This window comes from Schistocerca serialis, chromosome 2 (assembly GCF_023864345.2).
Source record: "Schistocerca serialis cubense isolate TAMUIC-IGC-003099 chromosome 2, iqSchSeri2.2, whole genome shotgun sequence".
In the NCBI taxonomy this organism is placed as follows: Eukaryota; Metazoa; Arthropoda; class Insecta; order Orthoptera; family Acrididae; genus Schistocerca; species Schistocerca serialis.
The window spans coordinates 899,470,400-899,484,890 of record NC_064639.1 but is presented as its reverse complement, the minus strand read 5'-3'; the positions used below and the strand labels follow the sequence as shown (position 1 = coordinate 899,484,890).

General features: G+C 46.1%; 1 pseudogene; it reads left to right on the top strand.

The window, feature by feature from the left end:
• The first annotated feature begins 4,118 nt into the window (after nucleotides 1-4,118).
• LOC126459149 (5S ribosomal RNA) lies at nucleotides 4,119-4,236 on the top strand (annotated as a pseudogene).
• The last annotated feature ends 10,255 nt before the right edge of the window (nucleotides 4,237-14,491 follow it).

The following is a 14,491-nucleotide window of genomic DNA, read 5'->3' as shown; positions in this document are numbered from 1 at the left end:
AAAAGTTTAATTTTTTATTTTTAGTTTATGTGACGAAACACTTATGTTTTCATCACTTTTTTGGGAGTGATTATCACATCCACAAGAAAACCTAAATCGGGCAAGATAGAAGAATCTTTTCACCCATTCGCCAAGTGTACAAATTAGGTGGGTCGGCAACATATTCCTATCATGTGACGCACATGCCGTCACTAGTGTCGTATAGAATGTATCAGATGTGTTTTCCTGTGGAGGAATCGGTTGACCTATGACCTTGCGATCAAATGTTTTCGGTTCCCATTGGAGAGGCACGTCCTTTCGTCTACTAATCGCACGGTTTTGCGATGCGGTCGCAAAACACAGACACTAAACTTATTACAGTGAACAGAGACGTCAATGAACGAACGGACAGATAATAACTATGCAAAAGTAAAGAAAGTAAAATTTTCACTCGAGGGAAGACATGAACCAAGGACCTCTTGTTCTGCAGCTGCTCACGCTACCACGGGACCACGGTGCTCCTGAGCTCACTTTGTCCTTGATGTTGCTTATGTAGTCCATGGACTACTCAGTTTGTATATTTTGCTTATTTTTTCACAGTTCCACACAACTTCTTCCTGTTTTCTCAATTGATCTGTGTTCAGTTTATCAAGGCCTATCGACTGTGCCAACTTATAACTAAATATGAGGGGGGTGCGATGGGGAGGTTCCCTTGTGAGGCGTAGCGTGTAAATTTGCTCATGGATTAGGCGGCGGAGTGACCTTCCTTTCGGCATGATCCAAACAAGTGTAATAGCACCTCTAACGTTCTCATCCACGCAAGAACGACATACACTGATCAGGCAGAACACTATGACTATCGACCTGCTACAGATATAAGCACGTCCAAGCGACAGCAGAGACACCTGGCGGATAATAATAATGGCGTGTGACTAGGGCTCCCGTTAGGTAGACCGCTCGCCTGGTGCAAGTCTTTCGATTTGACGCCACTTCTGCGGCTTGCGCGTCGATGGGGATGAAACGATGATGATTAGGACAACACAACACCCAGTCCCTGAGCGGAGAAAACCTCCGACCCAGCCGGGAATCGAACCCGGGCCCTTACGACTGACAGTCTGTCGCGCTGACCACTCAGCTACCGGGGGCGGACTAGAATGACTGCTAGCCAGGCACATACACGGTACATGTAGTACCAATGAGCGTGTTGTCCGTGAGTGGAATGGAGAAGACCCGCAATCTATCGGAGTCTGACCGAGAGCCGACTATGATGGCCCGGAGGCTCGGCACGAGAATTTCGGAAACTGCACGACTTGTCGGGTTTTCGAGTGTGTGGTGAGTGTCTTCAACACGTGGTGAAACCACCTCCAGACATCGTGGGGCTGGGCGGCCGACCCTCATTACAGATGTCGGACGTCGTTGGCTGATCAGACTAGTAAATGGAGAGGACAGGCGGCATGTTGTGTCAGAACTAACGTCAGACTTTAACGCTAGGCAGAGTACAAATGTGTCTGAACACACAGTACACCAAACACTCCTAACGATGGGCCTCCGCAGCAGACGACACAGTGTTAACACCACGACATCGGCAACTACGAATGAAATGGGCATGCGACCGTCGGTACTGGACGTTGGCGCAATGGCAGAGCGTTGCACGGCCTGACGAATCCCGATACCTTCTCCAACACGTCGATGGGAGGGCGCGAATCCGTCGTCTTCCAGGGAACAGCTTCTTGACATCCATACTGCGGCGTCAGAGACAAATTGACGGCAAAGCCCTTATGCTCTGGGAAACATACCCGTGGGCACCCATGGGTCCAGTGGAGCTCGTGTAAGGCACCAGGACGGCCAAGGAGAATCGTATACTGGTTGCAGACCACGTACCCCCCCCCCCCCCCCCCCTCCTTCATAACGATCATATTTCGCGTGGGCAGTGGCAGTTCTCAACAATATAATGCGCCATGTCACGAGGCCAAGAGTGTGATGAAGTGGTTAGAGGAACACTATGGCGAGTTCCAATTGATGTGCTGGCCTCCCATCTTCCCAGATCTGAACCCGATCCAACACATCTGGTATGTGATTGAACGTGGCGACAGAGCTCATTGCCTCCCTCTCCGTAATTTACGGGAATTAGGTGAGCTGTGTGTGCAAATGTGGTGCCAACTCCTTCCGGCGACCTACCAACGCCACGACGCGTCGCCGCTGTTATCCGTGCCAAAGGTGTACATACCGGCTATTAGGTAGGTGGTCATAATATTGTGGCTGATCAGTGGATGAAACAGGGCCAAATGCACTACTGTTTCACTGAAGAAGCTGTCATCTGCAAAAGTAATCCTCGCTGGACGATCGTAAGAAACTGCAGGAAGATTTGAACAAAATTTTCAATTCGCACCATCAATGGCATTTATCTTTAAATGTTTATAAATCCAAGTTAATCTTATAAAGACGGATAGAAAACAATAATATGGTTTAATCATTTAGTGATGATAAGAAGCGATATGAAATGAGACGATCACGTTAAATCAGTAAATCGGGAATGCGAATGTAAGACTTAGATTTGTTGGAAGGTTTTTGGGAAAATGGCGAGCATCTGTAAAGCAAATATACAGGGTATCTTAGGAGGAATGGTCAGTATTCAGGGATATAACAGGAACGATCATTTGAAGCGAAACAGTCTATTAAACATGTATGGTCACAACGCATTAGCAGTCACATTTGTGCGGAAGTCCTGCGCAACACTCTGCCTCTTTCGCTGTACGGTTATCAACGAGGTGGACAGACGAGAAGGCACTTGTCCCTCGCCACCTTACCTTGATCTTCCTTGTAGAGGCACCAGAAAAAAGTTTTGTTATTTAAGAAACTCCCCGAGTATTTTCTGTAGCCTATGGAAGACGATTGTGCAGGCTCATCATGCAGTTCTTTCGAAGATAACAGCCCCTGTTTCCCGGGAGTTTTGTATAGCTTCCATCATACCTTGCTATCAAGATGAATCCTGTTGTTGATGACGTCGTCGCGCAAATGGCGACAGACAAAAGTTCACAGAAATTCGTGCGTCTGTAAAAAAAAAAAAAAAAAATAAAAAAAAATTGAAGCAAGAAGCATAGAATTACCACTGTCACACCTTAGCAAAAGACCTGACAGAGAACCCGAGAAACTTCTGCTTCCCATAAAATAACTAAGCAAGTCGAAGGCTTCTATCGAGTCACTCGTTGACGACTCCAGTGTGGCAGTAGAAGACAGCAAAAGGTAAAATGAAGTTTCAAATTTCGCATTTAAAAAAATTATTCACTCACGAGGTTCGTACAAATATACCCGTTTAACTGTCGCGCACATTCCCTCTAGCACGGAGGACGTGCCGCGCGGGATTAGCCGAGCGGTTTCAGGCGCTGCAGTCATGGACTGTGCGGCTGGTCCCGGCGGAGGTTCGAGTCCTCCCTCGGGCATGGGTGTGTGTGTTTGTCCTTAGGATAATTTATGTTAAGTAGTGTGTAAGCTTAGGGACTGATGACAATAACAGTTAAGTCCCATAAGATTTCACACACATGGGTGTTGTGTGCTGTCCTTAGGTTAGTTAGGTTTAAGTAGTTCTAAGTTCTAGGGGACTGATGACCATAGATGTTAAGTCCCATAGTGCTCAGAGCCATTTGAACCATTTCACACACATTTGAACATTTGAACGGAGGACGTAGTAACAGGCTTCCCTGGCGCACAGAGGCAACTTGAAAACAAATAAGTCGCCAGGTTCGGATGGCATCTCAATCCGTTTCTCCACAGAGTTCTGTAAGGAATTCGCACCCATACTTACCTTGCACCTTATCGCGAATCTCCCGCCCAGCACAAAGTCCCAAGCGAACGGAAAAAAAGCTCACGCGACTCCTGTATGTAAGAAGGGCGAAAGAACGCACCCGCAATATTACATACTAATATCCTTAACATCGGTTTCGAGCAGCATTCTTGAACATACTCTGTTCGAATACAATAAATTTCCTTGAGACGGGAAACCTTCTGCGGAAAAATAAGCACGGATTTAGAAACCACCTCTCTTGCCAAACTCACCTTGTCCTTTTCTCACATGATTCCACGAAAGAAGGGCAGCAGACAGATGTCACATTCCTAGATTTCCAGAAAGCGTTTGATAAGGTGCCAACGGCCTTGCCGCAGTGGTAACACCGGTTTCCGTCAGATCACCGAAGTTAAGCGCTGTCGGGCTCAGCTAGCACTTGGATGGGTGACCATCCGGTCTGCCGAACGCTGTTGGCAAGCGGGGTGCACTCAGCCCTTGTGAGGCAAACTGAAGAGCTGCTTGATTGAGAAGTAGCGGCTCCGGTCTCGGAAACTGATATATGGCCGGGAGAGCGGTGTGCTGACCACATGCCCCTCCATATCCGCATCCAGTGACGCTTGTGGGCTGAGGATGACACGGCGGCCTGTCGGTATCTGTGGGACTGCTTGGCCTGTGCGGGAGGAGTTTTTTTTTTTTAGTTTAGTTTGACAAGGTGCCCCATTGCAGGCTGTGAATGAAGGTACGAACATCTGGAATAGGTTCACTGGTATGTGAGTAGCTCGAAGACTTCTTAAGCAATAGAACCCAGTTGTTCTCGACGGCGAGCTTTCATCAAAGACAATGGTATCGCCAGAAGTGCCCCAGGGAAGTGTGATAGGACGGCTCTTATTCTCTCTCTCTCTCTCTCTCTCTCTCTCTCTCTCTCTCTCTCTCTCTCTCTCTCATCGTTTGTTGATTTTACAAAATTTGTTGGCGTGATGAATGGCAACTTTCTCTAAACGTAGAAAAATCTAAGTTAATGCAGATGAGTACGAAAACATATCCTTAATGTTAGAGTTCAGCGTTAGTAGTATGCCACTTGACACACTTACGTCGTTTAAATATCTGGGCGCAAGGTTGCAAAGCGATATGGTGTGGAACCAGCATATGAGGACACTGGTAGGGAAGGCGAATCGTCGACCTCGGTGAAAGTATGGTTCATCTGTAGAGGAGACCGCACATTTTTTTTTTTTTTTTTTGTCATCAGTCTACTTACTGACTGGTTTGATGCGGCCCGCCACGAATCCCTTTCCTGTGCTAACCTCTTCATCTCAGAGCAGCACTTGCAACCTGCGTCCTCAATTATTTGCTTGACATATTCCAATCTCTGTCTCCCTCTACAGTTTTTGCCCTCTACAGCTCCCTCTAGTACCATGGAACTCATTCCCTCATGTCTTAGCAGATGTCCTACCGTCCTGTCCCTTCTCCTTATCAGTGTTTTCCACATATTCCTTTCCTCTCCGATTCTGCGTAGAACCTCCTCATTCCTTACCTTATCAGTCCACCTAATTTTCAACATTCGTCTATAGCACCACATCTCAAATGCTTCGATTCTCTTCTGTTCCGGTTTTCCCACAGTCCATGTTTCACTACCATACAATGCTGTACTCCAGACGTACATCCTCAAAAATTTCTTCCTCAAATTAAGGCCGGTATTTGATATTAGTAGACTTCTTTTGGCCAGAAATGCCTTTTTTGCCATAGCGAGTCTGCTTTTGATGTCCTCCATGCTCCGTCCGTCATTGGTTATTTTGCTGCCTAGGTAGCAGAATTCCTTAACTTCATTGACTTCGTGACCATCAATCCTGATGTTAAGTTTCTCGCTGTTCTCATTTCTACTACTTCTCATTACCTTCATCTTTCTCCGATTTACTCTCAAACCATACTGTGTACTCATTAGACTGTTCATTCCGTTCAGCAGATCATTTAATTCTTCCTCACTTTCACTCAGGATAGCAATGTCATCAGCGAATCGTATCATTGATATCCTTTTGTATTTTAATTCCACTCCTGAACCTTTCTTTTATCTCCATCATTGCTTCCTCGATGTACAAATTGAAGAGTAGGGGCGAAAGGCTGCAGCCTTGTCTTACACCCTTCTTAATACGAGCACTACGTTCTTGATCGTCCACTCTTATTATTCCCTCTTGGCTGTTGTACATATTGTATATGACCCGTCTCTCCCTATAGCTTACCCCTACATACAACACTAGTGAGACCCATTATTGAGTACTGCCCGAGTGTTTGGGATCCCCCGATGGTGGGACTAAAGGAAGAAATCGATGGACTTCAGAAGCATGCTGCCAGACTTCTTACCGGTAGGTTCGAACATCACACGAGTGTTACAGAGATGGTTCCGGAATTCCCATGGGAATTCTTGGAGGGAAGACGTTCCTTCCGCAGAACACCACTGAGATCGTTTAGAGAACCACCATCTGAAGCTGACTATAGAATAATTCCACTGCCGCCAACATTCAGTTCGCGTAACGACCACGAAGACAAGACAAGAGAAATTAGGGCTCGTCCAGAGGCAAACAGACAGACGTTTTTCCCCTCGCTCTATCTGCGAGTGGGAGGAAAAATCACTAGAACTGATACATATGGTGGCTGGCGAAGTATGTATGTAGATGTAGATCGTCTAGTGTTGCTCCTCTGGCTGCAATGTTCATCTTTGTAATGTCCAGCCACTGCGTGTTTGGTCTCACAGTTAGTACCCGCCGGATCCCTTCGAATTGTGTTTCAGATTTACTCGAAGCTGTCCTCGGCGATTCCATCATTAACGTAGGCACACGGCGCATGGGGCTAATTATTCTGACTTGCTCTGGTGGTCCTATCTTAATCCCAACCGTCTCTATAACCTCTTCATTTCTTAATTCGTCCTGTTCTATCTTCTGTTTCGTTGACCTCAAGAACCATCTCCGACGTCTGTCGTCGCGACGTGTCGGCCTTTGCGAAACTGCATGTTTCTACAACATACACCGACGAGTCAAAACATTACGACCACTTGCTTAGTAAGTTGTTGGTCCATCTTTGGACGCAATACGTCATCGATTCTGGGTATCATGCATTCATCAGTTTGTTGGTAGGTTTGTTTAAGTATGTCGCACCAGATGCCAACGAACAAGTCATATAATTTCCTTAAATAGCAGACCGCTGATTTGTGTACACCAGAGGGTTCCATTGGTTTCACATCAAGCGAATTTCATGGCCAAGACATCAACGTGAGCACACTATCATCCTTTTCAAACTGCTTAGCAAATTGTGGCTTTGAGACACGGACAGTTATCGTGCTGGGAGATGACATCGCCGGCGGGGAGCACATCTAGCACTAACGGATGCAGGTGGTCTACAGGTGTCGGCGTATCTGCGATTACTACCACAGGTCCCGTGCGAGCGCAACAGAATATCTTCCATAGCACAATACTGCTCCCACCAGCTTGCGCCCTTGGCGCGCTGCACGTTTCTAACCGCCGTTCACCTCGATGGTGTTTGTGGAAACGACCATCGACTATCGTGGCAAAACTGCGATTCACCCAAAGGGGCGACACGTTTGCACTGATCGACGGCCGAAGCCCGATGGTCCTGTGCTGTAGCAATCGTAACTGAAAATGTCGTGGGTAAACATGTTAACACGTAGGGGTGGTCTGCTTCGGAGTCGCGTGTTCAACAATGTATGATGAACGGTGTGCTCCGAGCCAGCACGTGGTAGATATGCCACAAATCGCCACGTATCTTGCTTGACAGAGTAAGCCAGACTCTAAGTCCAACCTTCTGTGAAAAGTCGTGGACGTCCAACTTTTTAGCGCCTAGTGGTAGTTTCAGTGTCCTCCTAACATTTTCCGTAAATGCTCAAGGCAGTAGCACGTGAACATTCGACCAGCTACGCCGTTTTCGAGATACTTTGGGCAACAATAACAGTAATAATATCACTTTTGTCAAAGTCACTTACGTCAGTAGATTTCCCCTTTAGCGGCCGGTGTTGTCTCTAGAATGACTCCCCAGCCCTCTTTGATCCATTTATATATAGTTTTCTTTCCGTGTATCTGTTTTATTACAGACTCACCACTCATTCCCGCACATATGTCGATAAGAACTTATTCATTTTCCTGGCAGGAATCACTTCCTGAAGTTTACATTCACCTTGTATATATGCATGTACATCGTAGAGCCAAAGAAATTGGTACACCCGCTGAATATCGCGTAGAACCACGATAGCACGCAAAAGTTCCGCAACACGACGTGGCATGGACTCGACTGTCTGAAGTAGTGCTGGAGGGAATTGACACCGTGAATCCTGCACGGATGTCCGTAAATCTGTAAGAGTACGAGAGGGTCGAGATCTCTTCTGAACAGCACGTTTGCAAGGCATCCCAGATATGCTCAATATGTTCATGTCTGGGGAGTCTGGTGATCAGAGGAAGTGTTTATACTCAGGAGAGCGTTCTTTGAGCCACTCTGTAGCAATTATGGACGTGTGGGGTGACGCATTGTCCTGCTGGAATTGCCCAAGCCCGTCGGAATGCACAAAGGACATGAATGGATACAGGATGCTAACGTACGTGTCACCTGTCAGAGTCATATCTAGACGTATCAGAGGTCCCATATCACTCCAACTGCACAAGCCCCACACCATTACAGAGCGTCCACGAGTTTGAAAAGTCCCCTGCTGACATGCAGGGTCCATGGATTCATGAGATTGTCTCCATACACGTCCATCCGCTCGATACAATTTGAAACGAGACTCGTCCGATCATGCAACATGTTTCTAGTCATCAACAGTCCGATGTCTGTGTTGATGGGCCCAGGCGAGGTTAAAACTTTCTGTTGTGCAGTCATCAAGAGTATACAAGTGGGCCTTCGGCTCTCAAAGCCGATATCGATTATGTTTCGTTGAATGGTTCGCACGCTGACACTTGATGATGGCCCAGCATCGAAATCTGCAGCAATATGCGGAATGTTTGCACTTCTATCGGGTTCAACGATTCTCTTAGTTCGTCGTTGGTCCTGTTCTTGCAGGAGCTTTTACCGGCCGCACGATGTCGGAGATTTGATGTTTTATCGTATTCCTGACATCCACAGTTCTTGTTGTTGTTGTGGTCTTCAGTCCTAAGACTGGTTTGATGCAGCTCTCCATGCTATTCTATCCTGTGCAAGCTTCTTCATCTCCCAGTACTTACTGCAACCTACATCCTTCTGAATCTGCTTAGTGTATTCATCTCTTGGTCTCCCTCTACGATTTTTACCCTCCACGCTGCCCTCCAATGCTAAATTTGTGATCCCTTGATGCCTCAGAACATGACCTACCAACCGGTCCCTTCTTCTTGTCAAGTTGTGCCACAAAGTCCTCTTCTCTCCAATTCTATTCAATACCTCCTTATTAGTTATGTGATCTACCCATCTAATCTTCAGCATTCTTCTGTAGCACCACATTTCGAAAGCTTCTATTCTCTTCTTGTCCAAACTCTTTATCGTCCATTTATCGTCCATGTTTCACTTCCATACATTCACAGTACACACGTGAAATGGTCGTACGGGAAAATCCTCACTTAATCGCCTCCGCGAAGATACTGTGTCCCATCTCTTGTGCGCCGACTATAACGCCGCGTTCAGACTCACTTAAATCACGATAACCTACTATTGTAGCAGCAGTAACCGATCTAAGAACTGCGGGAGGTGGTCTGATGGGTATTGAACCCCTGTGTTCGAAGTATCGGATGAGAATATCGTGACTGTACGTATATATTTACTGTTTGAGTGTGAGTTTTATGGCGTTTGTATTTAATGTGCTATATTTATCATGGTATGTTGAAGTTTCTGGTAATGGCCATGATGTGGAATTCTGTTCTGGGGTTGGGTGGACCTTGTCTCAAATTCCTGATGAGCAGGTGGTTGGAGTCGGAGGTTTGGTGGAAAAATTTTGTGGATTTCTTTTGATTGATTTCCGGAATTTTAAGTATGTTATGATTTGTGTAGATGTCTCTGTTTGATTGGCACCGGCTAGCATCAGTAGCAATTCTGAAATATTTGTTTTGTACTCTTTGTATCTTTGCTATATTGGTGTCTGCGGCCATTGACCAGATTTCAGACCCGTAGGTGATGGCTGGTCCGATGACGGATTTAAAAATCTTCTTTTTGCTTGCATGTTTATTCTATTACCTTTAATGATGGGGTCTAGTCTGAACATCGTTCCTGTAGCCCTGTTTCAGATGTCTATGACATGGCCTCGAAATGTCATCCTCTTGTCTAACTTGCTGCAGCCTATAATCCACCAACTGAAAGGGGCATGAGGTTGAGCTCCTATCCGAATTACATCAAAATGTTCTGATCGGTGGTGACCTAAATGCAAAACACAGATCCTGGAATTGTAATGCTACGAATACCAACTGCAGAACGCTCCGCAGATTCTTGGACAATAATCCAAACATATCAATCATAGCTCCACACAGGCCAGCGCACTATCACCCCGACATAAGATGCCGTCCAGATGTACTGAATATCTTTTTATCTAAAAATATCTCGTGGAACACGAGAACCACGGTGGTCAACGGCTTAGACTCGGACCACAACACCGTAATCCTTGAGATAAATGGGAAACAGGTCAACTTCCACGACAATAGAATTATCAAGGACATCAGCACAAACTGGATAAAGTACAACCAACTAGTTGAAGCACACACCCCAGAATTACCTCCGCTTCAATCGAAAACCCAAATAAACAGAGCAATAGAAGAAATTATCACAATCATAAAGGATTGCGGCAAAAAATCCACAACGACTCACATCACCCGAAGAGACACACTCCCTCCACACATCCGCAGCCTAATAACTGAAAAAAGGAACATCAGAAAGAGGTGGCAAAATTATAGAGACCCAGCCGACCGCCGAAAAACTGAACAACTGGCCAGGAGGGTCAAAAGGGAGCTACAAAAACACCGCAGTGAGGCCTGGGAGGCAAACTTACAAGAAGCTGAAAGAAATGAGGAAAAATTGTGGATAATCCTCGAAACTAGAAAAATGGACGAAACATCGATACAGCCGATCCATGGGGATCGTGGAATAGTCTACGACCCCATAGATCGAGCTGAAGCACTGGCGGTCTCGCGGGAGAGGCAATTCCAAGCACCAGAAGCAGAGGACGACGAAAGTGACAACCACCAGGAAATGGTACTTAGGAGGGTGAGCCGCATACTAGGCGCCCCGATCAGAACATCCTTCAATCCAGTAAATGCAGACACCATATGGAAAACATACATCCGAAGAAGGCAGCAGGCCCAGACTTCATCCAACTGCAACTTCTACATCACTTACCACCAGTAACAATTTTCTAACGTCCATGCATAATGCCTGCTTAAGACTTAACTACTTTCCCAAACCTTGGAAGCAGGCGCGTATCATCACTCTACCAAAGCCAGTTAAGGATCTACTCTTTCCACAAAACTACGGGTCAATTTCACTGTTAAATTTCTTAGGAAAGATCCTAGAAAAACTCATTCAAGCTGAACTGAAAAAGTTCCTCAAGGACAATGAAATAATAATTCCAGGACAATTGGGATTCCGCGAGGAACACAGCACAATCCACCAGGTGACCAGACTCGTCGAGCACATATGTCAAGCCAGGAACGTAAGATACAGCACTGGAGCGGTCCTGCTTGACATTGAAAAAGCGTTCGACAGGATGTGGCATTACGACCACATCTTCAAGCTGCATCAGTACAACTGCCCCGATCATATCATCCATACCATACCTTCATTCCTCCACAACAGGACGTTCTATGTTCATGTCCCAGGAGCGTCAAGTAATACTAGATCAATACAGGCCGGAGTCCCACAAGAACTGCGCCAGACACTTGTTGTCTTGTACAGGCGTTGCCGACCGCAGCGCCGTGTTCTGCCTGTCTACGTATCTCTGTATTTGAATACCCATGTCTATATCAGTTTATTTGGCGTTTCAGTATATAACAGTTGTTCCTGGAGAAGTCACCTGAGGAGAAGCTACACAGAAATGATGTCTACGAATGGTAACGACGTCGGCCATTAGACTCGACACGGACTATAAATCTAGCTAAGGAGCCGGGAAGGAATCACACCAAACGAGGACTTCAAAAATGGGCAATCATTTGTGCGAGTCCATCCTCGTCGCTTTCATGCTGTCTGGGAGCGTTTGGGGGCGACAGGCGCCAGATTTAAGACCGCGTATCCCCGGGGGAAGGGCTGCAATAAAACGGGACGCGATGTACGCCTCTTGTCATAACGGGGCGCGTCGTAATGGCTAAACTGCGGGCGGTTCGCCGAAGAAATGTTTTCTGGGGCAGTCCACAAGCTGCTCAAATTACGTGGGCTATGCGCCAAACGTGAAAAGTTCTATTCGGCGTCTTCCCCGAATGGCTGTTAACTAAATCAATCGTTGATTCCAACACAACCGAATTCTATCCCAATGTTCTCGACGTCACTTTGTTAAAGAGATCGGAAACGGAAATGTCGGTCGTCGGATACGTTTTACCAGTTGATTAGAGAAAGAACGAAGAAGTGCTGCTCCGAAAGGGCAGAATAAAAATATCGCAAGTTACCAAATTGGTAAAGTTTTGTTGGAGCCACTACGTTTTATTTTGATATGTTTTTAGACTGTGTTTTGGTAATTTTAATAAGTAGACTGCCTACCTATGCAAAATGTGGCTATACAATGCAAAACGCCGAGCTCTGGGCGTCACACACCCCTACAATCGCCCCGTAGCAGCAGGGCAAAACAAAAGAATGCTCGCGCCTGCGTGTCGATCGTTGGTATCTTACGCAGCATTATCTTTGCTTGACTGAATGGATCTTCTGTGCTAGTCACTACGGCAACGCATACACAATCTAACAATTCGGTCAAGTCCACGGCAGGGGGCAGTTTTTAATATTCTGCCTGCTGCTACTGAACTTTTAAACTTTTATAAATGTGTTAGTAGGTTGTAAGCAATATTGTATTACATTTTCATGTCCAATGCCTTTTTTTCTGTTTTATACACACGCTGCTTGTAGTTTTTCATCACTACTTTACAGATCAAGCGGGGAACGGTGTGTGGAATTTCCGTTTTACAACATTAGCTTTTGCTAGCTAGTCAGTAGTTCGTCACATGTACCAGACGATACGACACACGTTCCCTGGGTAATATATATTTTACATCGTAACTAATTTTGCTTTTATGCTAGCTTCTAAGGTGGATAAAATTTTACCACACCTGACCTATTATAAATGTTACATATTCGAGAGCTTTCGGTCTGTGGATGACCTCTCACAGACCTGTTACCAAGAATTAAAAATTAAAAAGAAATTATTGTGATCTGGACGACTTTTTATTAGAATATTAAAGCAAGATATTATAGTGACAGGGAGGGTGGAAGATGGTTTGCCGGCCGCGGTGGTCTCGCGGTTCTAGGCGCGCAGTCCGGAACCGTGCGACTGCTACGGTCGCAGGTTCGAATCCTGCCTCGGGCATGGATGTGTGTGATGTCCTTAGGTTAGTTAGGTTTAAGTAGTTCTAAGTTCTAGGGGACTGATGACCACAGCAGTTGAGTCCCATAGTGCTCAGTGCCATTTTTTGAAGATGGTTTACAAAGTTGAATGAAGAATGATTAATTAATTTGGTTGTCCGTTCTTTTTTTTTTGTCCCCTATTAAGTGGCGATATTAAATCTCACCTGTGGGGTCGACATCAGGCTCCATCACGTCTAACTGGGATTCAGCGATTAATCGATAAAGAAAGAGACAACACGGGGAATCCGCGCACCAAGATAACAGATCTGGTAACAGGTTGCATATATTGCGTCAAGCAATACGTTTAATGAGAGGTAGCCTGTTACACGTGAATAACGGTTAGTGCTCGCCAACAAAGTTAAGAAACTGGCAAGATTCGTCTTGCTGCAGATTAAGACACAACAGTAATCAAATAGCACAAATTACGGGTGTAATATTGAATGGTCCGACACCTGCATTAAGAGAGAGTGCGCCGAAAGATAGTTGAAATACTTATAGTAATGAAAGCTGACGAGACCAGCCCAGGCAAGGGTGGTTTAGACTGTTTTTACAGAAACATGATACCCGATTCCCGCGCCAACCGTCTGGCGTACACGTCATTGCGCCGCGTCGGTTTTACAGCCAATTGATTATCAAGCGGAAACTGATTACTGACCGTGCTGTATTGTGTTGTGAGATCAACGACCGCTACCGACGTAACAAGCATGCACGTCAGTGCATAATGGTGGCAGTCCACTCGCGGACCATGGTCACGAACTTACGCACCTGCTAAGCAGTGGCTTCGACTGGGAAGTCGAGAGCGTCTGCCGTCACTTTTTTGTCCCGAGACCCAACGGCGCTGTCTTCCTCTGTCGACAGGAAGAGGAGCCCAGTGACCAACTTAACAGGTGCGCCTCTCACACATTCGTTCCTGCCCGTGACGGCTGAGGTGGCGCCCTCACTGTTGGGACATATGAACTGAAGCGCCAAAGAAACCGCTATAGGCATGCGTATTCAAACACATAAATATGTAAACAGGCAGAATATGGAGCTGCGGTCGGCAACTCCTATATAAGACAACAAGTGTCTGGCGCAGCTGTTAGATCGGTTACTGCTGCTACAAGATTACCAAGATTACCAAGATTTAAGTCAATCTGAACGCGATGTTGTAGTCGGCGCATGAGAGATGGGACACAGCAT